Source organism: Nannospalax galili, unplaced genomic scaffold (genome assembly GCF_000622305.1).
Source record: "Nannospalax galili isolate Female #2095 unplaced genomic scaffold, S.galili_v1.0 scaffold202, whole genome shotgun sequence".
Classification (NCBI taxonomy): domain Eukaryota; kingdom Metazoa; phylum Chordata; class Mammalia; order Rodentia; family Spalacidae; genus Nannospalax; species Nannospalax galili.
Window position 1 is genome coordinate 3,651,594 of NW_008349000.1, and position 26,598 is coordinate 3,678,191.

The 26,598-nt window shown below is 36.9% G+C and overlaps 1 protein-coding gene across 8 annotated transcripts in view; it reads right to left on the minus strand.

Annotated features, from left to right (window-relative positions):
• Positions 1 to 26,598, minus strand: part of Slc16a7 (solute carrier family 16 member 7) — a 170,965-nt gene that overhangs the window by 103,641 nt on the left and 40,726 nt on the right. For 3 of the 8 annotated variants that reach the window (XM_008846152.3, XM_029569889.1, XM_029569888.1), the window contains exons 2-4: positions 12,228 to 12,320; positions 7,000 to 7,094; positions 4,489 to 4,535 (exon numbers count right to left, since the gene is read on the minus strand). The exons of 1 other annotated variant lie outside the window; for it this stretch is intronic. The gene's annotated coding sequence lies outside the window, so the exon portion shown is untranslated. The remainder of the gene's footprint in view (positions 1 to 4,488; positions 4,536 to 6,999; positions 7,095 to 12,227; positions 12,321 to 26,598) is intronic. 4 more of the 8 variants (XM_008846151.3, XM_029569892.1, XM_029569890.1 and 1 more) reach the window with 3 other exon arrangements.

Genomic DNA, 26,598 nt, shown 5'->3' on the forward strand with positions numbered 1-26,598 from the left:
TCCAGGACAGCTGGGGCTACAGGGAGACCCTGTCTCAAAAAGACAAAAAATATATAAATAAATAAATAAATAAATAAATAAATAAAAGAACAACTTTGAGGCTATAACTGTGGCTATACTTCCAGAGGACAGGGCTACCTTCTTATTTGGCCAGTGAAGAGCTACCTACCCCCAGGGTGTGGGGGCAAAGCTGAAGCCTGGGGCTGAGCAATACAAAACTGAGGTCCAGGGCTGAGGGGGCAGAGATGAATCCAGGTCCAGTATAATAGGTCCAGAACACTGTCAAGCTTGTACATAACCCATTGGAATTTGCCCTACTAGGCTGTGAACCCACTTAATACCAGTGAAACAGTTTTGTCTCTTTTTGGAATGAAATGTCACATTTTTCTATGTCTCCCCAGGGTATCTTGGAAGTAAGGAGCTATTTCTAAGGCTCCATAGATTCACAGGGGGAGAATAATTTTGCCATTGAACTTGGACCATATTTCATATTGCTCCATTGGATTAGAAAAAATGTGGATGTAGAGTCGATGCTGAAATCACCAAAATATTTGGAGATGTTGGGATCAGGTATTAATGCACCTAAGGGTAGGTGGGATTAGAGCCAGACTACTATGTACTGAATTGAGTTCCTGAAAAAAAGATATGTTGAAGTCTTACTACCTTATATTATGACATTATTTGGAAACAAGATGTTTTAGCCACTTTTTGTTGCTGCAGTAAAATAACGTGACCAAAAGCAACTTAAGGAGGAAAACTTATTTGGGCTTACATTTCCTGAAAGAGAGTCCATAATAGCCGGGGAGGAAGGGCAGCAGGTGGCTGGAGCAGGAAGCTGAGAGGACACATTTCCAACCACATGCAGAGAGCAGACAGAGCAAACTGGAATTGGGGCAAGGCTATAAACTTTCAAACCCCACCTAAAGGTTCCATGTCCTAAAAGTTCCATAACTGACAAAAAGAAAATCACCAAATGTTTAAATACATGAGCCTATGGGGGATGTTTCTCATTCAAACCACCCCAATAGGGCATGTTGTCAGCTATCAGTTAGAATAACAAATGATTGGATAATCAAGTAACAAAGAAAAAAAGAGGTCTTAGTCCATGATCAGATGGCTGGTCTGATGCTTTGGGCCTGTGGTAACACTTCATGGTGGGATGTGTGGCACAGCAGTCACTCACCTGGTGGCTGGGAAGGTAAAGACAGGAAGAAGAAGGGGCTGGGGCTTCTCTATCTGCTTCAGGGTATGTTTACCCTAATCCAAAGTGCTCCCACAATTTCACTCCTCCTGAAGTTTCCACCACCTCCCCAAAGAGACAAGCTTCTAGCACATGGGCCTCTGAGGGAAGAGTCTAATAGCAAATTTGGGTAAAAGGTCAATGCACCTGCTTAAGACTGAAACATACTGCAGTTGGGGAGCCTCAAGCCAGCATGAACAGTGTCCTTGTAAGAAGGCCACATAAAGACATGGAACATGAGAAGAATGTCACGTGAAGGCTGGAATGACACTGCCACAAGCCAAGCAAAGTCTGCTTCTGTGAAGAACTGGAAGAGAAAAGAAACCACAGCCCCACTGACGCCATATTTCACACTCAATACTCCACAACGGAATGAGAATAATTTTCTGCTGTTTGAAGCCACCCACCTTGTAGAACTTTGTTACAACAGCCCTAGGAATGTTTGTAAGGATGGATCACCTACCAGGTCCAAGACTCTGTGAACAGGCATGCTTGTCACTCTACACAAGGGAGAAACAAAGACTGTCATGGACCCCATTCAACACTCACGCCACACTTTGATTTACCCATGATTGGAAATGAAAGGTAACAAAGTCCTGAGACATCTGAAGACTTACGAAGACTCCTGTTTTTTCACAGCACTGGCACTTTCTGCTTCTTCCCCCTTAGAGAATCTTAAATTTTGTGTCTGTGTCTATTAATGTCCACTGGAAACTGCCACAGTCCTGGCAAACTTTTCACCTGTTCATAAATTCAGTGTATTTAGGTTTAATAATGGGCTCAATAAAACCAGACGAAGTTATTGTTAATAACTTAATTTGTATAGTCTTAATGGGAAACTGAGCACAAAAAGCCCAGTGAATTAGAATAGAAAATAGTTATCAATATCTGTAAACCAGGCTCTGAACGTGAATATCTAATCCTAAAAGGCAAACTGAAGAGTATACTAAAACTATAATAAGAAATCTGCACATATACAATTTCAAAAAGCATAGTCTCAAGGCTGAGGCAATGGCTCAGTGTGTAAGAGTGCTTGATCTGCAAATACGCAGACTTGAGTTCAAGCTCCAGCACCTACACATAAAGTCAGCCAGGCTGAATGTGTCTATAATCCCAATGTTAGGGGATACACAAGGAGGATCCCAGGAGGTTGCTGGCCAGCTAGCCTTACCAAAATGGTGAGCTTCTAGGTCAGCAGGACTGTGTAATATAGCTGTGGACAGCAATAGAGGAAAACACCTTGAAGTTCTGCTCTGGCTTATACACACACACATAAACACAGTCTTATTTCTTAGAATCTAAAATATTTTTCAATCTCCTTGTAAAAAAAAAAATTGTATCTTTAGATTGCGTATGAACTTTTAAAAATCTTTTGTTATTGTTTCTGTTTTCTTGAGACAAGGTCTCTATGTAGCCCAGCTTGCCTAGAACTTGCTATGTAGACCAGACTGGCCTTGATCTCATAAAGATTTACCTGATTCTGCCTCCCTCTGCCTCCTCCAGTGCTGGGATTAAAAGTGTGTGCCCTGACACCCTGTTGGATTGCTTTAAATTTTAAATGAAGAATTTTTTCAGGTCTTTTATATTTATTTTTTATTTTAAAAAATATTTTATTATTTTTATTTTATGTGTATGAGTGTGTTGCCTGTATGTATGTGAGGGCACCTATGTCATGCAATACCACAGAGGTCAGAAGAGGGCTTCGTATTCCCCTGGAACTGGAATTAAGGATGGTTTGTATCAGCCATGTATTTAAATTTTAATCTGATTTTAAATTTCCTTAATTAATACAACTTTAGCCACCTGAATATTTAGCTTACAAAATATGATTTCTGAACATTGTTTGTATGTGCATCAAAATAAATGGTAATATTTTGTCTTTAGCTTTGGAAATTTTTTCTAAGGAGAACTTATATATACCTAGGCAAATCAACATGCACACAAGAGGATGGAATTTTACAAGTCAAACTGAAAAACAAATTTGTAATGCCAAGGGGGAACCAAAAATACTGCTGAGCCCCTTCACCTTAACTGCCAGGGCTTGTCCAGCTGTGCTCTGAAATGAAAATTTGTTAGGGAATAAAATGTGATTTCCCTTTCAAAGCCAGAACGAACACTGTAGTACATCGTTAACCGCATTTGTCACCCCACAAATAGAGACAGTGGTTCCAGTCCCAGCATTCCAACACAATGCTGTAAGTCCCCTCCCCAGACCCTGTTCCACATATACAAAGTGCATGTTCTTCTGGCACTCTACAACTTCAAATGTAAAACCATCAATCATTGTCTGACATTTAATTTCAGTTGAGGAAAAATATCAATGGAAAACTACATATGTATTACCACAGAGATATCAAGCTGTTGATGGTACTTAAGAAACTTTAAGGCTTGAGCCTAAACCTACCCAGGACAAGTTTACTTGGCCTTGAATATCTTATGAATACAGATATCAGTCGCAGACACTTTAGAAAGAACCAAAACTCTAAAAATTCATCTAATTTGTGCTCAAGTGATTTCAGCAATATACCCTTAATACTGAATGCAATGCAAAACACAAGTACTCTGAAAACAAATAGAATAGATACTTTCATCTCTAGAACTTTGAACATGAACATCTAATGAACAAAATTTTAATTATACCAACATTGTATGGTAGCACCCTATGAGATATAACTATAGAATAATGTTATGTCTTGCCACACTACTTTATCAAATGTTTTTGGATTAAATTATATAAGTTCTATAATAAAAAGAATACAGTTTATTTTACAATTGTTTTGGCCTAGATATTTATAAGTTGTAACTATATAGGAAAAATGAGGTTACTTTATTTTTACGTAATGTACAAATAAAATTTTAGCGACTAAAGAGCCACTATTATTTTCAAAATTTCAGTGCTAAATATTTAACATCTTTCCTCCCTTACAAAAAGGTTGCAGGCTACATAATATGAAGTATTCTTTTAAATAATTATGGTGATACATCTTTCAGCCAGTGAGACTAAGAACAATGTTAGTAAGTTTTATATAAACTAAAAACGCTCTCCCTAGTACAAGCACTGAACCTCCTATTAGCCTTCAAATGATCCATTTCAGAAGTGAAATCTTTATCCATGTGTCAACTTTTATGTTTTCATTTTTCTTTCGGTAAACTTAGAAGATGAAATGAGATAAAAAGAATGAAAGAAGTCTCATGTCTATAATCTAGTATCAGCAACATAAGTACAGTTTGTATAAATTTAAAGTTACCTGAATAGAGAGAGAGAACCGGCATCCGTTCCTTGCTCAGGACTGGGCTGAGAACAGAAGCAATTGATCATTAACTTTTAGCCAGAAGCAAAAACCTGCACCCACATCTCCAGAGACTGAAACTCTGCTGTGCCCTTCCTTCTCTCTTCTCTCAAACAGGGGAAAGGTGGTTCCCTCTCTCTTCTTGAAGAACTTGCTTTAACATGCACATTAATTAGTTCTTCTCCCACTGTAATGTAAACCAGGCTTAAATCATATCCTGGGTCAAAGAAGGCAAGTCTGGCATTTTGAATGGCTCTATGTAATCCTGATTTGCTTTCTCTGCTGGTGATGTACACATATTTTCATGGGTATTTTCTGTCATGTGACTTTTAACAGATTAGGAGACTGGGGAAGTCAGAGTTATTAACAATAATGGAGAAGCCAAGGTCACATATTGAGTCCCTTGAGGACCAGTGAGCTTTACTTTGTTGTCCCATCACATACGCCATTCTGTCAATGTTTGTGCCCTCTATCTCAAAGGGTCCTTAACCTAGAGCGAATGGGGTGGTGGCTTGGCTGTGCCACCTTTGTATCTAAGCAAACTCCAACAACCTCTGAGTAGTGAAGAGTTATGGTTTACTGGGTACTTTCAATGTTCTAGGTAGGCAGTTTTTGTTTGGTGTAGTGTGTGTGTGTGGGGGGGGGTGTGGTGTGATATATATCTGTATCATGGGTGGGTGTTCATGTTTGTTGGTACACTTGTTGTGGGGGCTTAGGGTTGACACTGGGCATTTTTCCTGAATTGCTCTCCACATTTATTAATTTGATTATTATTTTTATTTTGAGACAAGGTCTCTCAGTGAACCCAAAGACCATCTCTTCAGCTAGGCTGGGGAGAATAAATGGGTCTCAGGATTCCACCTGTGTCCACCTCTCCGGATGGACAGGGGCGAGAGGAGCATACTTCCACCCCTCACCTTTTATACAGGTCCTGGGGTTACACGCAACAGGCCCTTTACTGACTAAAGAAATCATTTCCCCAGTTCTAGGTAGGCATTTTGTCAAACAATTTCCATCCAATACCTCATTCTCTAAACGGTGTAAGATAGGCACTGTGGTCAATATTCTAAATATAGTACTATCTGAGGCTCCAAGTTTCAGTTGCTTATGATAATGTCACACAACTGGGAAATGTTGTGTTTTGGATTCCAACTCTAGTTTATAAGGATCTAAGGTTCATATTTCTCTCTATTAACTAGCAGACTAATGTGTTCACAATCACTGAGTAAGGGGCATATGAGGGTTAGTGTTAATTGACAACTTGACATAACCTCGAAGCAGATGGGCCTTTGGGCATGCCTGTGGGGACTGTCTTGATTAATTAACTGATGTTGGAAAACCCGTCAAAATTGTGGTAAGGGGCCATTCCCCAGGACAGGATTCTGATTCTGTGTTGTATGAAGTGGAGAAATGGAGCTGAGCAGGAGCATGCAAGCATTCATTGCTCTCCGTTACCACTAGGGGTGGATGGATGTGACCAGCTCCCTTGGGTTCCTATCTCTGTGATTTCCCCGCTATGAGGGACCATAACTTTAACTGCGAGCCAGAATAAACCCTTTATCTTTTAAGTTGCTTCTGTTAAAATATTTCATCACAGCAACAGGAAAAGACAGGGCATATGATTTCTAATGGGAAAGACGAAATTATTTAGAACTGAGCATCAGATGCCAGCTAGTTGTAAAATATGCTTCTTTAAGGTGTTAAGAGTCTGTATTTCTAAATATATACAATAATGACAAGAGCCAGGTAAAAACATAACCATCTTCCAGAAGTTACCTCTCATTTACTTGACCAAATGAGGCAATTAGTTTTACAAAATACATGACACATTTCTGTTTTGCCTATTAAAATCTTATGTTACAAACTAAAATGAAATAGAAACAGAAGGAAATTCTTACCTTCTATAAAAATAGACATACATGGAAAGTTTTAATACAGTGAAAAGTTATAATACAGATTTTATAACTTCATAGTAAATGTCTGGTAACAACAAGAGATGCCATCTTCACAGAGAACACTTCAAATGCATCTTTGTCTCAACAAAGCCCATTGCTTAGCAGCCAGTGTCAAAGGACAGATTACAGCAATTTAACTTAATGAGCTTAATTGCGTTATTCTAGAGTCAGACAACACTTCCTTCCAACAAACAGAGTAAGTGTTCTGTTGTACCAGCTAGTGTTGATTTGACACACAAAGAAAGGCAGAAAAAGCAGAAACAACCCCCACCAACACCCAAAACCAGAAAAAAAATTGATTGGTCTTTTCAAAGTTACTTTCCTTGTAAAGTGGAGATTTAGAGGCCGCAGGATTGAAAATAACTGATTGTTTCACATCTGGCTACTTTATCTTCTTTTGTGTGAGGATTAAGGTTAGAGGGAATGTCATCGAGCCAGTGGAAACCGGCCTGCTTGGGAAATGTGACTGCTTATCTCTGTAATCTTGATTTCTCACAGCAGATAAGTAGCTTACTTTTACACTTGGATTCCAGGAACTAGTAGATTCCCATGGAGGCCCATCCACACTTCTCAGTACTCCAGTGACTCCATTTTGATTTTTAGCCTGTTCTGGTGGGGACCAAGGCAAATGCTCAGACCAAAACGAAATATTCTTGGCAACTTTTAACACTATTCTTTGTTCAGCACATGTATTTGGGATAGAATTACTGATGCAATAAAAATGATTAAGCAATTAAAAATAACTTCACAATCTACAGAAGACCTGGGTTTCTTTTAAAAATAAGAAGGTAATATAATAAATGTATTGAAGTTATTTACTTTCATGTAATGAAAAGATGACAAAAGACTCAATTTTATGCACAGAAAAGCATTATCATTAGTTAACAAACACTATAGATTATACCATGCATGTTAAATATATTAAGCCTCTATATACATAATTAATATTTTGTTTAGTATTAAAATATATTCTAAAGTTACATAAAAGAAATAAAAATATACCTATGTTTGACATAAAAATTCTGTAATCATTAAGTAACTTCATAAAATCTATAATGATTGTCAAGAGTATGGATAACATATTGTGCACTATGGAACTGTTATTATGGTTATTGTAATTACATTATTAAGTCTTAAAAATACCGATTGGAATCATGGTCTTTCAGGTTTCTAGAGCATGTTAGGAAAGTGTGAAGAGCTCAAGTTATAGATCACAAATTCGCTTTTTGAATGTAGAATTTATTTTTCTTCATAAAAGTTATTCTTACTAAATTGTTTCAATATTTTAAACATGCACTTTTAGCAAATATGCTAAAAACAATCTGTCTAGAAAACAAATTATGAGTTAATGTTTGCTATAGTTGAAAGAATAGCAAATCTAGCTAGCTTGACTCAGGATGCACCAGACATGCTGAACACGCAAGCTAATGTTGTACCACTGAGCTGCTCCCAAGCCCTCTCCTTCTTTTCTTTTCTTTTTCTTTTTTTAATAAGATATGTAGAACACTTAAAGTATAGAGAATTCACATTGTAGTTAAGCAAACAGTTCTGCAGGGTATGAAATAAACACAGCTTTGTCAGCTCTACCTACCTCTGAGAACAGAAAAGCCAAATGCAAAGGAGACCTGCCTCTACCTGCTGCACCCTGGGGAGAGCATGGCAGAGGGTGATAACCTTGCCAAAGTTATTTGTTCTCAAGAGTAATTCCAGAAAGATGATCATGAAAAGTTTGCTGTTTTCCTCCAAGGTTTCTAATAGTCTCCAATAATTTGGGGACAGCAGGAGGGAATTCAGACAGTTTTAGGCAAAACTTTGGTGAGCAGCATGGCTAGGAACGTGTTATTCATTCTGTGCTTGAAATACACCAATAGATTCTGGGCATTAGTTTGCTTATGATATTATTCCCACATTTCAAGCAGAATTTGCACATTTTCCTTGAGAGATTTTGGGATTGTTCACAGGATGACTAAGAGTTTAAATGTGGATTAATGTGTAAAACTTTTGCTTTTCCCCTGAAAAAAGTACCTAAGAACTCTCAAAGAACAGAAGGTCCAGGTATAGATTTTAGCAGGGAAACAGCAGGAAAATACATGAAAGACAAGTAAACAAACCCCAAATGCCTCCCAAATATGATGATATATTTTTGTTTTCTCATCGGCAATTTTTTTTCCTGGAAAGAGTAATATAGTCTTAATATTATTGAGCAGAATTGATTGTAGTTTTATTTTCTGAATTCTAGAACACAACAGAATTTAAAAACTAGCAGCAGCAGAACAACAATCCTAGTCCATTTCCTAAGTAATTATTCCTCCAAGTCATAATGTAAAAGGGACCTTGTTTCTCATCTTGATAAGGACCAGAAGAAAGCCATCAACCAAATTTGCACCATGAAATAATTCCTTCACGGTTTCAACACATCATAAAAAAATACAATGGGGTTTGAGGAAAGGTTAAACACAAAATAAATAAGCATTCAGCCACCTCAAAAGATTCCTTCTTCATGTCCATAACAGTGGCTCACTAATAGAACAGAGTCATGGAAAGGGTGATTTGAGATCATGGGACATTTAAGGCCTTTCCTTCCTTGGCTATTGTCCAGTCAGTAAAACACTATACTATTTTCAGTTAATGGACGAACTATTTTCAGTTAATGGCTGTTCAAGGACAGCCCATTTACAGTATCAAAACTTTGATTTCACCAGGTCCCTGCCATCACCTTCAGCCTCACAGACTTCATATGTACCAGTGTTCTACCAGTGATGCAGTACGAGGTCCACATCAACAAGAATGTCTCTTTCTGTCCTCTATAAAATCAACCTTGTCAACCACCATAGACTCCACTGCCACAGACTCCGTAGACTCCACTGCCACAGACTCACATCTTTATGCATCCGTATCTACTAAAATAACTCTTCAGTCAACTGCACATCTAGTTGATGAATTTACAAGAAAAAGACAAACTTAAGCAAGGCAGGTGAGTTGGTACCTGTGCTTTCTGGTTCTCAGCTGTCTCGCTACAGAGGAGATGCATTTTGTATCCGTGAACATTCTATAATGCTTTTCCTGGGGGAGATTCAGCCCATGCAAAGGAAAGCTGAGCTTGGAGACAAATTCAAGTTAGAATCCCGACTTGATTAGATATTCAAGCTATGCTCTCCAGCCCAACATCAACTTTAAGAGTTGAATAGATGAGTTAAGGAGGATAGCTGAATCTTCCTCTTCCCTTTAATTAATTAATCAACATTTAGTGGGTGGCTAGCACACAAAAGCTGTTATGGTATGAACAGTAGAGGTGTTGGGATCAGTAAGGCAGGTGCTCTTTCTCACTCCCCCATAGTGGAAGACAGATGCATGTGCAGCTACCCAGCCAACATTATTAAAGCTAAAATAGAGACACAAAGTCACATTAGAGTTTTCAATAGCCTATACAGTATTGTTGGATTTAACTTGGCACCAGACACATTCACACAGACTATAGGTAAGAGACAAAATTCATAGAAACACATACTCCAGATGTCTACTCTAACATCACAAAGCTCTTACATGATACTACCGTTTGATTCTCATGACTATACCAAAGAAATGTTTCCTTATATCTGAAAACATCATCCTCGGTGAACAGTTTCCAGGGACATGTCAGCAAATGTGGCTGACCTAGCCATGACAGGAACTCTTAGTGCTTTATTTCTGGATCACCTTATGAAACAGGAAAGAAAAACAAAAAACCTGAGTTTAAAATTCTTTCCTAGGTTTCAGATATTGCCCAAAACATAAAACTGGCTAATTCGGTCTGAAAATAAAGGCTTCATTTTGCCATTAGTACATGTATCTACCCACAAGATCCACATTGTACCTTTAAGGAATGAAGACACAGTGAGTGGGGAGTGGAATTTCTGTATTCACTTCCTGAAAGGATTTCAAGGGAGAGGCAGAGACTATGGAAGAAAACACAGCTAGGAGCAGAATGTGTCTGACTCTTTGCTAACTCAACAGAAGGCTTTTAAAATAAGTTCCTCTTCCCCCTGTGTGTTGTTACCCGCCCCCACCCCCGCCCCGTCCAATCTTTCTGTTAACTCATGGATTCAAGCTAAAGCAGGGGTAGGTTGAGTGCACAAAAGTTCTCTAAGGCCACCCAAAGAGCCCTACATTCCCTTATCAGCCAGTGCCTTGGTAAACGCCCCTTGAAACTTTTCATGACTCTGCCCAATATCTAGGTAAATGAGATTCCAATCAGTGAAATGTGGGAAAATATGGAGTTATAAAACAGAAGCAGACAGACTTGGCTGATGTATCCCACAGAAACACCAGATCTATTTGAGAAAGAAAGAGAAATCTCATTTAACTAGAAGCACAGTTTCATTGTCTGTTTCTAATCACATATCCAACAGGCCTGTGGGTATAATGTTTAAGTATCCAATTGAAAGAGGTGGTACCCCTCGTATTTCAGATGTCTGTGTGAAGAATGTGTTTTGCTTTGATTTGTTTGTTTTCCCTTTACAGAAAGCCTGGGGACTTCAAAGACAGGCACAGACAGGCTGTTCTGTAAAAGGAATGCACTGTTAAACTCTAGAGTGACAGCATACTGCTACTGGCCTGTGTGTGGGTATCTAGAAGGATACCCATCTATGCCACTTCAGGGATAATTGGTTTTTCTTCGATGTACAGGGGAAGGCTTGAAAACATATCATTTCTCTATGGATATTAGGGGTTACACAATATATTTGGCCAAGTAAATTAATATACATGTCTTAGAACACAGAGCATGTAACTAAGAAGGTTAATCATACATATCCATCTGCAAGGCTTAAAGAAGACCTATCACCATTGCCTGATACAGAGGGAATATATGAACCTAGTCAACTAACAGACTCAGACCCTACAGAGCATTTTGGAAAACAACATTCATACTGTTTACCTAACTTTCAAATCATTTCTTATCCAGGCCTCTAGTAAGGAGCCACATAATTTTCTGGTGCCAAGATATTTGCATGCTTAAACAATGACATCAAAACAAAGACTAAAGATTCTCAGTAGAAGTCTGCTAAGGTAGAAAGGTAAGTGAATTTCATGAAATGAATCATTACAGAATCTGAGAATTGTGCTTTATCTACATATTTGTAACAATGCAAATAAGAAATAGAATGATTTCAAAGCATGGCATTAAATAATTAGGAGATGTAACATGATAACAATATAGTGACAAGATTAATTGTATTAAAACGTCTACCTCAAAGGCACTGACTCCTAACTTTTGGACAATATTCTGTCTATATCTTCAAAAAAAAAGAGGGAATGAATTCATAGAATATAGTAGTTAAGGACTAATTAGAATAAAAATAGGAATAGCTAAGTTTACTTGGCTTTGAAGATATGTCAAATTCTGTTCTAAGTGCTTCACATAAATCAATATGGTTTTCATAACAGCCATAAACAAAAATACCTTGTACTATCCTCATTTTACAGATGAAAATATTGGTGTTTGAAAAGATTCTAATCAGTAAGCCTCAGAGTCAAGATCTGAAACCAATCTGTGCTCTTAACAAGGAAGAGGCAGGAACAAGCCAGGGAAAATGACCATTAGAAGACATGCAACATTACAAATTCAACAGTCTTACTCTGCTTATGGGACAAAAGTGAAGACAAAAGGAAAGATTCATTTACATCAGTATCTCTCAGTTCAGCGAATGCATGACTTCAAGAACTAGACTGCAGAATACCCCACTGCATGCTGAGGGTACTCACAAGATAGCTCTACTAGCACACAGGCTAGCCAGAGTCCTTCAGTTCCCAGGTCTCTTGTCAAAGACTTCACAGTCACAACCCATGCTCTGACTCCTAGAAGAATAAAAAACAGAGTAACCACTTAAATGTTACAGTGCATGAGAGTTAAAAATCATCTAATTCTACATCTAAAAGGGTTCTACCAAGTAGATTTCTATTGCGCTGATGGAAATTATTATTGGCTTTCTCTAAAACTCAAAGGCTCTTTAGACATGGATAGATCATTTAATTAGCTTGCACCATCAGTAGCGACCCTGTGTTCTAACTGTAGAGTCTGTACTTACAGCTTCCTTACAAAATAAAAGTTATAAAAAAAGAAGAAATTATTAGAGATTATTTTCAGTCTAGCATCCCTGAAGTTCTAAAACAATAATTTGCTTTTACCTTCAGAGTAGCATTTCCTTTTGGTAGGATAATGCATAGAAGAATTCTATGTGTGAATCTAAAGCTTTTATAAAAATACATTAAAAATCTACTATATTAATTGAAAAGCTAATACAGCATCTCAGTAAGACATCAAAAATAGAATAATATTCCAAAACACAATAAAAACTGTAATTAAAATCTGGTCTTCTTTCTGTATTTTTTGGTTCTATGGACCTAACAAAAAAAGAATACCTAACCCAAAACTGTGACTACTAATTAAGCAAGTTACCATTTAAAAAATATCTAGTACAGTAGTATTTAGCAATGAAGTAATAATAGTTGTTACTGTGAATAGCTGCTACTCAGACAGCAAAAAGACTAGCTAATATAAGGGAATGGGTATTGAGTCTTTATTTGAAAAAGAAGATTTACATATAAACCTTGATATTTTCCTGATTACTAAGCAAACAATCAATTTTCAGCCTTGATTGAGAAAAATCTCCTCTATCGCAGCACAGGGCAATGAAAGATTGTTTTCTGTGAGCAAGGACACAGAGAGAAGATGGTGACATCAGCTGCTCCAATCAGTGCTCCTAAGTTCCTCTGATCTGACCAAAACACCCAAGCTGACCTTGTAGGTTAACATGGAAGGAATTTCAGATGGGCAATCTGTTTACTGTGCCTAAATTTAGTAAAAGAGCATCACACAAAAATATAACAGTTCTATATGCAAAACCCTCCTTGTAGCAATAATTCATTTGAATTTAAAATCAATATTAAAATATAGTTCAGCAGATTACTGGTATTCCTATGCTACAATAAGTAAATGTACATAGTAACCAAAACATGTTTAAAGCCAGAACATCTTACTGTAATGAATTTTCTGATTTCAGTAACTGCTATTAAAACATGAAATTTTGAATTTACCTCATTCATAGATGTGATGGTATACTGGTACCTGTTAAAATTAACTTTTGTGTCCATATTTATTTTTCTTAATCTATGTCTTAAAAGCAGTGTCCTTTATTTTGATTCTCATGTGAGATAAAATATTACTAATATTTATGGAAACTAAATATTGATATAATAATAATTTTCCTTTTTCCTCAACTATAAACTTATTCTTAAAATGGAAGTTTAGAAATTTCATGATTTTCATTTATAATTTTAGAATCTCAGTTAATTTTAATTTACATTTTGTCATATAAAAGTAGATCGATAGAATGTTTTCCATTTGCATTAGTGTGTATCCTTAATTTTAATTTTTTTAAAAGAAAAAAGTATGAAATAGATGTTTCTGAGCTGATATATCATAAAATTAAGAGTAATTTGACATTGGATTATGTCTGTCTAACAAATATTTTTTAAGAGGTTGTTAAAAATGCTCTCCACTTACTTTGGCCTGACTTTAAAAGTCATTTTTACCAGAGGCAAATGTATACTTAGCATAGCTAGTCTTCTGAAACTCTCAAGTCTAAAACACAGACTCATTTAGCAATATTTGTATGTGCTTAAAAACCATGTGTTTTATAATTCCACTAGTGTAAAGACCATAATTAAAGCATAGGCTATGCTAAAACTAGAACCCAAAGCAAAGAGAAATTCCTTGCACATCAGTACTGAAAATTCACCACAAATAAGAAGGGAAAGAAAAACTTTCAGAGAAAAAAATTCAAGCATGAATTTTTAGGTGACGGACAGGCCAAATTAACTCTTCTCAGCAGAAAGAATATACTTTTTCTTTTTCTTTCTTTCTTTTTTTTAAATTTGAGACAGTCTAACCTTGTAGTCATGATAGGCCTGGCACTAACTATGTAACCTAAGCTGGTTTCCTAGTAGTAGAAATCCTCGGGCCTCAGCCTCTGGAGTTCTGGGGATTCCAGGCACTTACTATGCCCCTCCCAGCAATTATTTTCATTCTAAAATTTTGCAGAGACCGTGACTAGGTGGTTCAAATGACAAAACTTTGAGGAGATTAGCTGTTTCTACATTGCTATTTTAATATACTTTGGTGACACAAAATTCTGTATCAAGACTAACTTATAATGAATTGATTTCAATAATAATAATTCCATTACAATCAAACTGCATTCACTAGGACACAAAGTCTATTCTAAGAAATGAACAAAAGAAACTTTGATGAAGATGTAAGTAAAATATATTTGATAAAGGTGATTATTAGAGGGACTAGTAATGTATGATGCAATTATGTAAGCATCATATTCCTATTTACACAGGTCTTATTTTTATCTGCAAAGTGATTTTAAAATGGTTAGTTATTAAAGGTAACTTCCTTGATGTATTTAACAAAGTCAAAATCCTCTCAAAATAAAGGATGAGTTCAGAAACTAGAATGTGGTAGGAATATTTAATACTATTTATATTCACATTTAAATTTTTAGAAGTAAAAAAAAATCTATTTACGTGAGAGTTTCTCCTTTTAATTTAGCAGCATCTTCCAATCATATCCATGTTTGTGAATTTTCAGTGGTCATGAGAGCTTAGCAAAAGATTCCTTGGATGAAATATTGATTAATATCTGGATCATAATTCCATACATTATAGTAGTTAGCATTAAAAATAAAGATAAAATAACTGCAAAGACAGCTATCACCACCTTTTAAATCTCTTTCTACACAAGCCCAGAAAACATGTTTGTTTTGGAAACAGCTGGTGAACAGTACAAAAGGAGAATTTAAAGTGAGTGATTATTGACACAAGCAAAAACACAGTCACACCAGCTGAGGAGTGGCTGACCGGAGCTGCAAGAATGCAAGGGTATAATTCAAGGCCAAAGAATAGGCAATCTTTGAAAGTCAGGAGGTTGATTCTAAAAGCCTTCATACATACAACTATAGAACTACTTTTGCTGCTACAATGTACAGCCAGATTCACGGTCAACTTCAAGAAATTCTTCTGTACCCCTCAGTATTATAACCTAAAACTCTGCACAAGTATAAAGTAACTATAATACAATCATCCACCAGGAAGGTAAGGGAATGACACCCAGCACCTTAGAATGACAATGAAGAGAGAAAGCATCAGTCTGAAATATTTTCATCTCAGAACTTTAGCAAAACTATTGAGTTCATCTTATTCACATCTCTTTGAAAGAGGGATGGATGTGGCCTACCTCTCTTCTAATTCAGGTCAAAGATAAAAGAAATTCCACAGGCAATAAAAACAAATAGGATTTGTTTGCTGTTGTACAAGAGAGACACGGAGCGAAAATACATTGCCTGGTTGAAATGTCACCTCGCAGTTTACCGGATTACTATACTGGTGGTGCAGGGACCTGTTGGGGGAGGGGGTCAACTACAGGAGGAAAGTAAGACAGCAACAAAGGCAGGAGCGTAATTTATAACCCCCTTTCATTCTCTGACGTACATGCATCCCAGGACCTTCGGTGGTATCATTTTAACACATGATCAAGATGGGACAAATGGAATGCCATTCTCTTAAAAACAGACCTTGAAAAATTGCTTCCAGAGGAAGCGGAACTGAGCCTAAACCAAAGCTGTCACATTCTGAAATCCCCTGCTGAGTCACTTGAAGTGCACAATCACCATGGGCAGTTTCCCAGCCCACACCTGAGCCTTGGAACTATGATAAAGTAAGCCTGTTACTGGGTACACAAAACTTGTCTGATCACTGATTTTGGCAGGGGAATTTTTAGATGGCTTATGCTGAATTAAGAAAAGATTTTGGGTTTTTTTTGGAAAAATGTCATGAGTGAGTTTCAAAGCCAAGGTTGCTGTAAAAGTATTAAAAATTGAGCTCAACAAGAAATTTAGTTTTAAGAAAATTTCAACTTTCTGATGGACAGGGTTTTTCTTCTCTCAGCATGTAGGTCCGGTGTGACGTGTATGGAGGCCATGTGGAGCCCTTCAGCTCTGCAGCTTCTGTGTCTTTTGTCTTTTCAACTTCATGCAAAAAAAAAAAAATCCATCTCCATTGAGGCTTATTTCACAAAGCCAAATCACATTAAATGTTATCTGTGTTTAGATGATTCCTTCAAAATTCATTTTTCTTCATCCCAATTGCCAGCATAATTAATGCTGGGAACCAATATCCATGCATTGTAATCAATAACCTCATCAAAAATTTATGACCTTCACTCTACTCTTAATTTAGTAACCCACCTCCAGTGTGAGCCTCATGGCCACTCCAAATACTTCCATTGTTAGAGTTCTAGGGCCTAGGGTGTCAAAGTTGGGACAGTTTTCTGCAACTACTCCCATAACCAGAGCCACTTCCTGAAACTATTTTCAACATTTTGACTTTGTTACCAAAGTCTCATTTCACTCTACTAATGATGGAAAACAAAAACAGGTAAGAAAGGACCACCCGAGACCACACATCTTTGCTTGCATCAAATATTCCAAAAACACTTAAATAGTTTCATTTTCCAGCTCTTTCCATGTTATTTCATACCATCTTTATGTCTTTTTTCCCTTAATACATAGATGTTACTCCTCAAAACCCACCATACGCGTTCCTCCGCTATGAGAGGCTTAAGAAAGGTGAGTATTAAGAAGTATTGGAAACTTCCAGGGACCGTGATACTAAGGAAGCCTTACCTTACACTGAGTATAGCACATGCAGCACATACCCAGGGGCCCATGAGTGTGACCCAACACAAAATTGTAAAGTGACTTAAAACATTCTGAGATTTTTTTTGTGATTTTTTTTTAAATAATCAATTGCCAAATTCTCACGTGAGAACATAGATGATAGTGTTTCACAATGTCAAAAGGTCAGGCATGCCTGATAGACTGCACAGGTGACAATGAGTTTCAATTAGGACACATGATTTCTTTTTTAACAACATTTTTATTCATTTTTTTAATGTTGCACATTTATAAACTTATGTTGATCATATCCATCCATCACGTCCTTCTCTCAGCTCTCCTTAATGCCCCTCATCCAATGTCCCTCTCAACTTCATGGCCTTTATTATTATTAATAAACCTGTGTCCAATAATATATAATGTGTTAGATAGCATTATTAAGATTTTCAAAGAGTGCTTTTGTGGTTCTGTTTCCCTACCTCCTGATCCCTGATACCTCTGGTCCTCCCTTGTGGCCTCCCCAAGATTCTTCACTTCCTTCATGCCCCCTGTGTCCTATTGCTTACACCCGTCCATCCTCATCAGCTAACATTTCCTCCTCCTGATCTCCCTTTAGACTTTCCCCACATTTATACTCTCTTACATATATCTGGCTCCACTTTTTTGCTATCATAAACACAGGTGCAATAAACACGGGTGTGCATGATTTCTTCCTTTGTATTTCTTCACAAACATTTGCACTTACCTCATAAAAAGCATTTCAACTATTCCTTAGGAGGTATGAAATAGAATCTTATGTTTATGAGATTTGTCAGTGACTGCAAATATATCTCCTACTGTTAAAAATTACCAGGTTTCTGTCTATCTATAAAAAATTTTGAAACAGGAAAGGGAAAGGGGAGAATTTCATGTTTAGGGGAAAGTAAAAATCACACAGACAGCAGATATTTCTACAGTGTCCATGTATTCCTTAAGTGCTAATTATTTGTGATATTATAAAACAAGTCATAAATAGGAGAAAATAGGGGAAAATTCAGGTTAAAAAATCCCTCCCTCCAAAATATATTTTTGAATTTACTTTAAGTGGGTCAATTCAACAAGTGTATTAAGTCATGTGTAAATCCTATTGCACTAATGGTCAATGGAATTTGAAGAAAGCCCAACTTTCATGATCATTGCCTCAAAGAATGACACATGCTCAATTCTTTTGGAGTGCAAAAATGGTTCTTGCTATTTGAATATACAGAAAGTTGAATTTGCATATCCACCACTAAGAAAACTTTTGACAGAGTTGAAACTAGAAAAATAAGTTAGCTTCATATCCTCTTTATATCCTCTTTCATGACTTATGTGTCCTTTTGCCTGAATTTGCTCCTTTGATCACTTAATACTGCCTTCTCTTGGTCTCTTTTTAAAATTTAGGCTTTGCTCACACTTGCACATGTGCATCTGTATGTATACTTACATTATAGTCTAGGATCTGCATACGAGGGAGAGCATTTTCTTTTCTGAGCTTGGGTGATCTCACTTATACTTTCCAGGTTCATCAATTTTCATGATTTTGTTTTTCTTTACAGGTGAATAGTAGTCCATTTTGTGTATGCATCACACATTCATCATCAGTTTATCTGTTGCTGGTCATGTAGAATGGTTCTGTCTCCTTGCTATTACAAATAGAGCAGCAAAAAATATAGATGTTTCTAGCCCTGTGAAGAATATCATGGGTATTTTGATTGGCATTGCATTGAATCTATACAATGCTTTTGGTAAGATGTTCATTTTCACTATGTTAATTCTACCAATCCATGAGCAGGGTAGGTCTTTCCATCTCCTAGCGTCTTCCTCTATCTCTTTCTTTAAAGATTTAAAATTTTCATTGTAGAGATCTTCAATATCTTTGGTTAAATTTAATCCTATTTTTTTTTTTTGAGGTTATTGAGAATGGGAGGGTTTCCTTGAATGCTTTTTGTGATTACTTATTATTGATATATAGATAGGCTACTGATTTTTGTACCTTGATTTTGTAACCTGCCACTTTACTAAAAGTATTAATCATTTCTAACACTTTTCTAGTGGAGTCTTTGGGATCTCTTATGTATAATATTATATGATTTGTGAAGTGATAATTTGACCTCTTCTTTTCCAATTAGTATTTCTTTAATTTCTTTCTCTTGTCCTGTTGCTCTTTCAAGAGTTTCAAGCACTGTATTGAAAAGAAGTGGAGGTAGTGGACAGCCCTGTCTGGTTCCTGATTTTAACGGGAATGTTTCCCATTTTTCTCCATTTAGAATGACGTTGGCTATGGATTTCTTGTATATAGCTTTAATTACGTTGAGGTATGTTCCCTCTAGACCAATTCCTTCTATGCCTTTAACCTAAAGATATATTGGAATTTGTCAAAGGCCTTTTCTTCACCTATTGAGAAGACCATGTGATTTTTGTCTTTAAGTCCATTTCTATATTTTATTAAATTTATTGACATGTATATTGAACTATCCCTGCTTCTCTAGAATAAAGCTGACTTGACCATGGTGGACAATCTTCTTGATGTGTGCCTGTATGTAGTTTGCATGTATTTTGTTGAGTATCTCTGCATCTGTGTTCATTAAAGGTATGGGCCTATAGAGCTGGGCATGGTGGTGCATGCCTGTAATCTCAGCGCTCTGGAGGCAGAGGTAGGCAGATCTCTGTGAGTTCGAGGCCACCCTAGCCTACAAAGTGAGTGCTACGGGGAGACCCTGTCTCAAAAAGACAAGAAAGAAAGAAAGAAAGAAAGAAAGAAAGAAAGAAAGAAAGAAAGAAAGAAAGAAAGAAAGAAGAAGGAAGGAAGGAAAAAAGAAAGAAAGAAAGAAAGAAAGAAAGAAAGAAAGAAAGAAAGAAAGAAAGAAAGAAAGAAGGAAAGATATGGGCCTATAGTTTTCTTTTCTTTTCTTTTCTTTTTTGACTTTACCTGGTTTTGGTATCAGAGTAATACTGACTTCATTGAATTTGGGAGTTCTCATTCCGTTTTTATCTTTTTGAATAATTTAAGTAGTATTGGTTGTATATCTTCTTTGAATGTCTGATAGAAGTCTGCTGTGAATCCATCTGGGCCTGGGTTTTTCTTGGGAGGTTTTGTATTACTGTCTCAATTTCCATATTTGTTGTGGGTCTGTTTAAGCTGTTGATATCTTCTTGGTTTAACTTTGGTGGTATCTATGATTTTAGAAATTCATACATTTCTTTTAGATTTTCAAATTTATTGGAGCACATATTTTTAAAGTATTCCCTTACAATGTTCTGAATTTTTTGGTGTCATGATATTTCCCCTTTCACCTCTGATTTTGCTAATTTTGATTTGCTCTTTTCTTTCTTTTGGTTAACTGGGTTAAGGGTCTGTCCATCTTGTTTAACTTTTCAAAGAACCAGCTCTTAGATACATTGATTTTTATTGTATTGTTTGCTTTGTTTCTATTTCATTAATTTTTGCTCTGGTTTTTGTTATTTCTTCTCCTCTGCTGGGTTTGGGTTTGGTTTGTTCTTGCCTAACCAGAGTCTTGAGTTGTATTGTTAAGTCATTTACATGTGGTCTTTCTGATTTTTTAATGTAGGCACTAAGAGCTATAAACTTCCCTCTTAGGACTGTTTTTCAAGTGTCCCAGAGGTTTTTTTGTGTTGTGATCTCATTTTCATTTAGTTCCAGGAATAACTTCTTAACTTTGACTCATTCTTCATTCAGGAGCATGTTGTTTAACCTCTGTGAGTTTGTGTAGTTACTAGAGCTTCTTTTGTTGTTGATTATAAGCTTTATTGCACTGTGGTCTGATAGAATGCATGGAATTATTTCACTGTTTTGTATTTGTTGAGATTTGTTTTGTGATCCAGAATGTGGTCAATTTTAGAAAATCTTGCATGGGCTGCTGAGTCAAAGGTGTGTTCTTTGGTGCTTGGGTGGAATATTCTATAGATTTCAAGTAAGATGTCATTTAATTCAGCTGTCTCTCTGTTTATTCTCTGTCCAGCTGACCTGTCTATTGAAGATAGAGGAGTATTAAGTCACCTACTATTACTGAGTTGGGGTTAATCTGACTGTGTTTTATAGTCCTGGAGTAATGTTTTATATGAAATTGGGTGCACCAGAGTTTGGTGCATATATTTCATGATTTTAATATCTTCTTAGTCAATTGATTAGAATGAAGAGACCGTCTTTATCTCTTCTGATTAGTTTTAATTTGAGGTGTATTTTGTCAGATATTAGAACTGCAAACCTGCTTGCGTCTTAAAGCCATTTGCTTGGATTTTTTTTTTTTTTTTTTTTTTAATGATCCTTTTACCCTAAGGTAGTGCATCCCTCAACCCTCACCCGTAAAGCTTCCTTATACAACAGTGCAATACACACAGAAGGCTACAACTGACCAAATTTTAAAGAATAAGAGGCTACAAAGTGTGTGTCCCCGGATAGGACGCCTATATTAAACCTCACCAACCCACAGTTCAGAGACCACTGCAGAAGAAGGGGTGGATAGATTGTAAAAGCCAGGGCTTGTTCATGAACATAGGAAAGCAGAGGCTTTCGGGCCACTGGAACCTTGCACACGTGAACTTGTGGCAGTGGTGGCATCGAGCACAAGACCCATGCCAACTCAGTCAGACAAGGAAGGGCCCAGAGTGGAGAGAGGGAAATGGTAAAGGAGAGTCAGCCCTAGTCTGGGAACTATTGGAGACTGACTGCTACTGGATTAGGGAGACTAGACTCCAGTGGATGAATTTGCACCAAAGGACATCTGGGTACAAATGCTTGACAGGATAGGACTTACACATGTATGGTGGAATTCATGAGCCTGGTAGGAGGTATCAGGGGGCATGGATGGGGAAGGGGTCTAAATTTGATCAAGAGCTCTTATGTGAAATGTACAAAAACTCAATATTTTTTTAAAGAAACATGCATGTGCAATATTTCTCTGATAGGATATGGAGTTCTCTGGGTATATGCCCAGGTGTGATACTGCTCAATCATATAATAGTTCTATCTTTAATTTTTTCAGAACCCTCCAAAGCAATTTCCACTAATGGTTGTATTAATTGTACACCCAGCAGTAAAATAAGGATTCCTCTTTCCCCACACCCTCTCCAACATTTGCGGTCAGATTTCTTGATAGACATTCTCACTGAGGTGAGGTGGTTTCTCAAAGTACTTTTAATTCACATTTCCTAATTACTGGGGATTTGGAACATCTTAGAAATAGTTATTAGTCATTTGTGTTTCTTCTTTTGAGAACTATTAATTCCATTAGCACATTTGCTGACTGGCAGTTGTGTTTTCTTGGTGCTATAATTCTATTGTACTGTTTTTTTAACATTTAAATTGTATTGCTATACATAAAATATGGTTTAAAACAAAAATTTAAGTCTAAGGTAACTCCTGAAGCGGAAATGTAAGATTTTAGCCTCTGACCTCCAGTAAAGCTAGGGCCTAGATGTTCTTAACACCTGGCAAAACTTCATATTTGGTTTTCTTTCATTTCCTTTTTTGTTGCTGTTTTGTTTTCCTTTTTGTTTGTTTTGGGATTTATTTATATTGAGCACCCAGTGTTAAATCCTAAATGAAATAAACTCTCCTGTCTTTTATTTTATGCCAAATGTCATCAATATCTGAAGATAAATATTCATACCTAGCCAATATTCCATCCATATTGGATGGATATGGATACACACTGCAGGATAACCACAAACTTTCAATTCAAATGGAATGATTCAATGTCAGATTCAACTTTTTAATAAAAATTTTATCATTTTTATTTTATGCGTATGAGTGTATTATCTACATATTCTAGGCCAAAACCTCCTCCACATTTGGAGTTGAGGCAGGAGGCGTGTTTCTCTCCAAAGGGCGGCATAAGAATCATCATCGCAATATTTTTGCAGTTTTTAGTTTACATAGGTCATTAAGATAGTTCCACATTCACCTTCCCAAACTGGAAGGCAGCTGTGGCAGTTGGTCAGTTTTTAAAACTTGTTGATCCACAGCGTTATGCTTTTCTTTAAGCCAAATTTCACCGACATTCTCTCTGTGTGGTGAAAAGGTGCTAGAAGACTGAGGAATTCAGATTGCAGGGCTTGATTACACTCAAGTGGAACCACTTCTCTAAAGCTATTTTAAGCATACTCTTGGGTTACAGTAAGCTGTATTGTAAATCTAATTACACTTAACCACAGGGAACAAAGCACCTGAGAACTGTGCTCCTTAATCTACTTTTAAAAAGGCACTACAGCTTTCTTTAAAGCACTTATCAAAATTGTTGTTATACAGTTATTTATATTTCTAACACCTGTGCCTTCCACCATAAATACTACAAGGGCAAGTTGCATACATAATACCTCCCACAGAGCCTGGAGATTCAATAAATGTTTGATGAACAAATGAGAGAACACAAGAAAGCTAGATTCCCACACATTTCAGTCATTTTAAAGTCATGAAGAAAACTTACATGTATTTTAGAGACTTTGGGTCATAGCACACTGTAGGATAACCACAGACTTTTATTTCAAATGGAATGATTTAATGTCAGATGAGAGGTTTTTAAAAAATATTTTTTCTTCTTATTATTATTATTTTATGTGTATGAGTGTATTGCCTGCATGTATGTGAGTGCACCCATGTGGTGCAATGCCGTGGAGGTCAGAAGAAGGGGTTGGATTCCCCTGGAACTGGAGTTAAGGACGGTTTGTAGCCACGATGTAGGTGCTGGGAATCGAACCCAGGTCCTCTGCAAGAGCAGTCAGTGCTCTTAACCGCTGAGCCATCTCTCCAGCCACATAATGTCAAATTCGACTTTTAAAGTTGTGTGAGCTAAGACAAGTGGACGGAACTTCCTGACTCTCCATTTCCTCATCTGTATGATATGAATAGTCACACTGTAGTAAAATGCAAAGGTAGAGCTGGAGAGGTGGCTCAGCAGTTAGGAACCCTGGCTGCACTTGCAGAGGACCCAGGTTCGATTCCCAGCACCTACATTGTGGCTAACAACTGTCCATAATTCCAGTTTCAGGTGATCCAATACCCTCTTCTGACCTCTGCAGGCACTGCATGACACAGGTGCACTTACATATATGCAGGTAATGCACTCATACATATAAAATTAAAATAAAATAAAGATGGAAAGGTAACGCAAACAAAGCATGCAGCAGGGTTCATGGGGGATAATATCATTTATGAATACTTTCTGTAGCTTGTAAGTGAATTGTATTAATCTAAATTACCTAATCTAATTTTAAAAATGGACAATGTAAATCTCCTTTGAACATATATAGGCAGTGATAATCATCAGTAGTTCACAGCATTTAAATGAATCTCTCAAGTTTTCAGTGTCTGATTTTCCATTCATTACGTTTTCTTGACAAGTTTCTTTCAGTTAAATTCCAGCGTATCATATACATTACATCCACATTGTTACAACCTTGCTGGATGTATCTCAACTAACCCACATAAGCACAATCTCAATTCGTGAGTATGTTAACTCTGAAACATACAACATATTTTTCCTCAAATAACTTCCATATATTGCTGCACTCAATTATACCACAGTTTGAAGAAGGAATCACTCTTGAACTGTGCTCTCCCTGCTGGACTGTACCTGACTTGCATTTTATGCTCTGCATGAAGAATTCAGATTCAATTTTAATCATTAATATTCATTCATACATTCACTTATACGAAGACCAAACTATATACCAGGTACTGTTTTAGGGGACAGAGTTACAAACATGAACACAGTAAGGTCCTGAAGGAACAAAGAGCTCACAGTTCAATTAGGAGTTGCAAACATCAAAGCAAATAATTTAGGAAAAATGTGGCGAGTGAAGTCAACATACACAAGGTTGTATGAGAAGGCTGAGAAGGGCTATCTACTGAGCCTGAGGGGGATGAAGGACCTGGGGAAACCCTGGGCCCAAAGGAAGGGTGGGAACTGCCTTAAAGAAAGACTTTTGAAAGCGCATGCTAGGCCTGAGGGTCAATATGAAACTACAACATAAATGATAAAACATGCGTACAGAAAATGCCTAGGTGGCAAAATCATTTTAAATATCTTGTTAGATCATTAGTTTAACTCACAAATTTTGTGTCTGGTAAAAAGTATATAGGAAAGGGCTTAATGTTTATTATGTTTAAATTTAAATGAATTAACATTATAAATTTCTAAATGTATTAAGCGGTAAATAGACATTTCCCATTAATACCATATAATAATGCAATTATGAGACATTTGTTTTTTATTTGTGCCTCATTATTTCTGGGCACGTGGCTGCAATCCTGACATCCCACGGTTATGGAGTGTTAGAGGCATCCTCTCATAAAAGACAAACTTCAAACTGCCTTAATAACAACATAAAGGCAGAAAGGCACAAACTCTTTAAAGAGAATCTGACCCACACTAGAAGGCCTAATCAATAACGTTTCATTAAGGCCTAGGCTGAAGAAAATCATCAGAATCGGCTTCATATTTTCAAAGTGGAGAAAGCTTCTGTGCTATCCAGTACAGCTGAACTGTTCTCCAATCAGAAATTTTCATATACAATGATTTAGTTGAATTTAAAAGCAGGAACGTCATAAATGAAATGTTTTGCATACACGATCACAACAGACTAACATGTTTCTGTGGTGGCAAACACACAAGTACTCTCTTAGAAATTACTGCATGATTACATTTGGACTCACTTAAACCTTTCACTTGTGAATACAAGTTTTATTTAACACGTCCTACCAAGCCAGGGACTGCATTTTGTTTGGCATTCTATCCCCAGCAAAGAAAAATAGGTTACCAAGGCCGGGTGTGGTGATGCGCACCTTTAGTCCCAGCCCTCTGGAGGCAGACACAGGCAGATTGTGAGAGTCAGGCCAGCCTGTTTTACATAGGGAATTCTGAGCCATCTGGGGCTACAGTGAAACCCTGTCTCAAAAAAAAAAAAAAAAAAAAAAAAAAAAAAAAAAAAAGGTTTTTGAATGAATAAATAAATAAACGCTAACAGTATCGAATAATAAACTGGAGAATTTGGCGGCAAGTGAACATGCACTATTTCTGTCCTAGTAGGGGAAACAAGAGGAGACAAGTTAAAAGGAGTGCTCTTTATACAATTAATTAGAAAGGAACCTAGGTATAAGAGGGGGAAATGCTTCCTTCACGAACACAAGCAGGAAAGGCCTTTGGGACAGAACTGGGAGGACAGAGATGGGGAGATAGAGAGCGCCCCACATTTATGTAGACCCCTTCCAGTCATTCACACCATCATGTACCCTAGTAGCCATCATACCACAGCATTTATAGAAAATATAAATCTTAAAGTTATGCAAATGACTTCCAATAACATGTATGTGCTTTTAATTTGCTGAGGAAATTTTAGCTAACAACAAAACTATC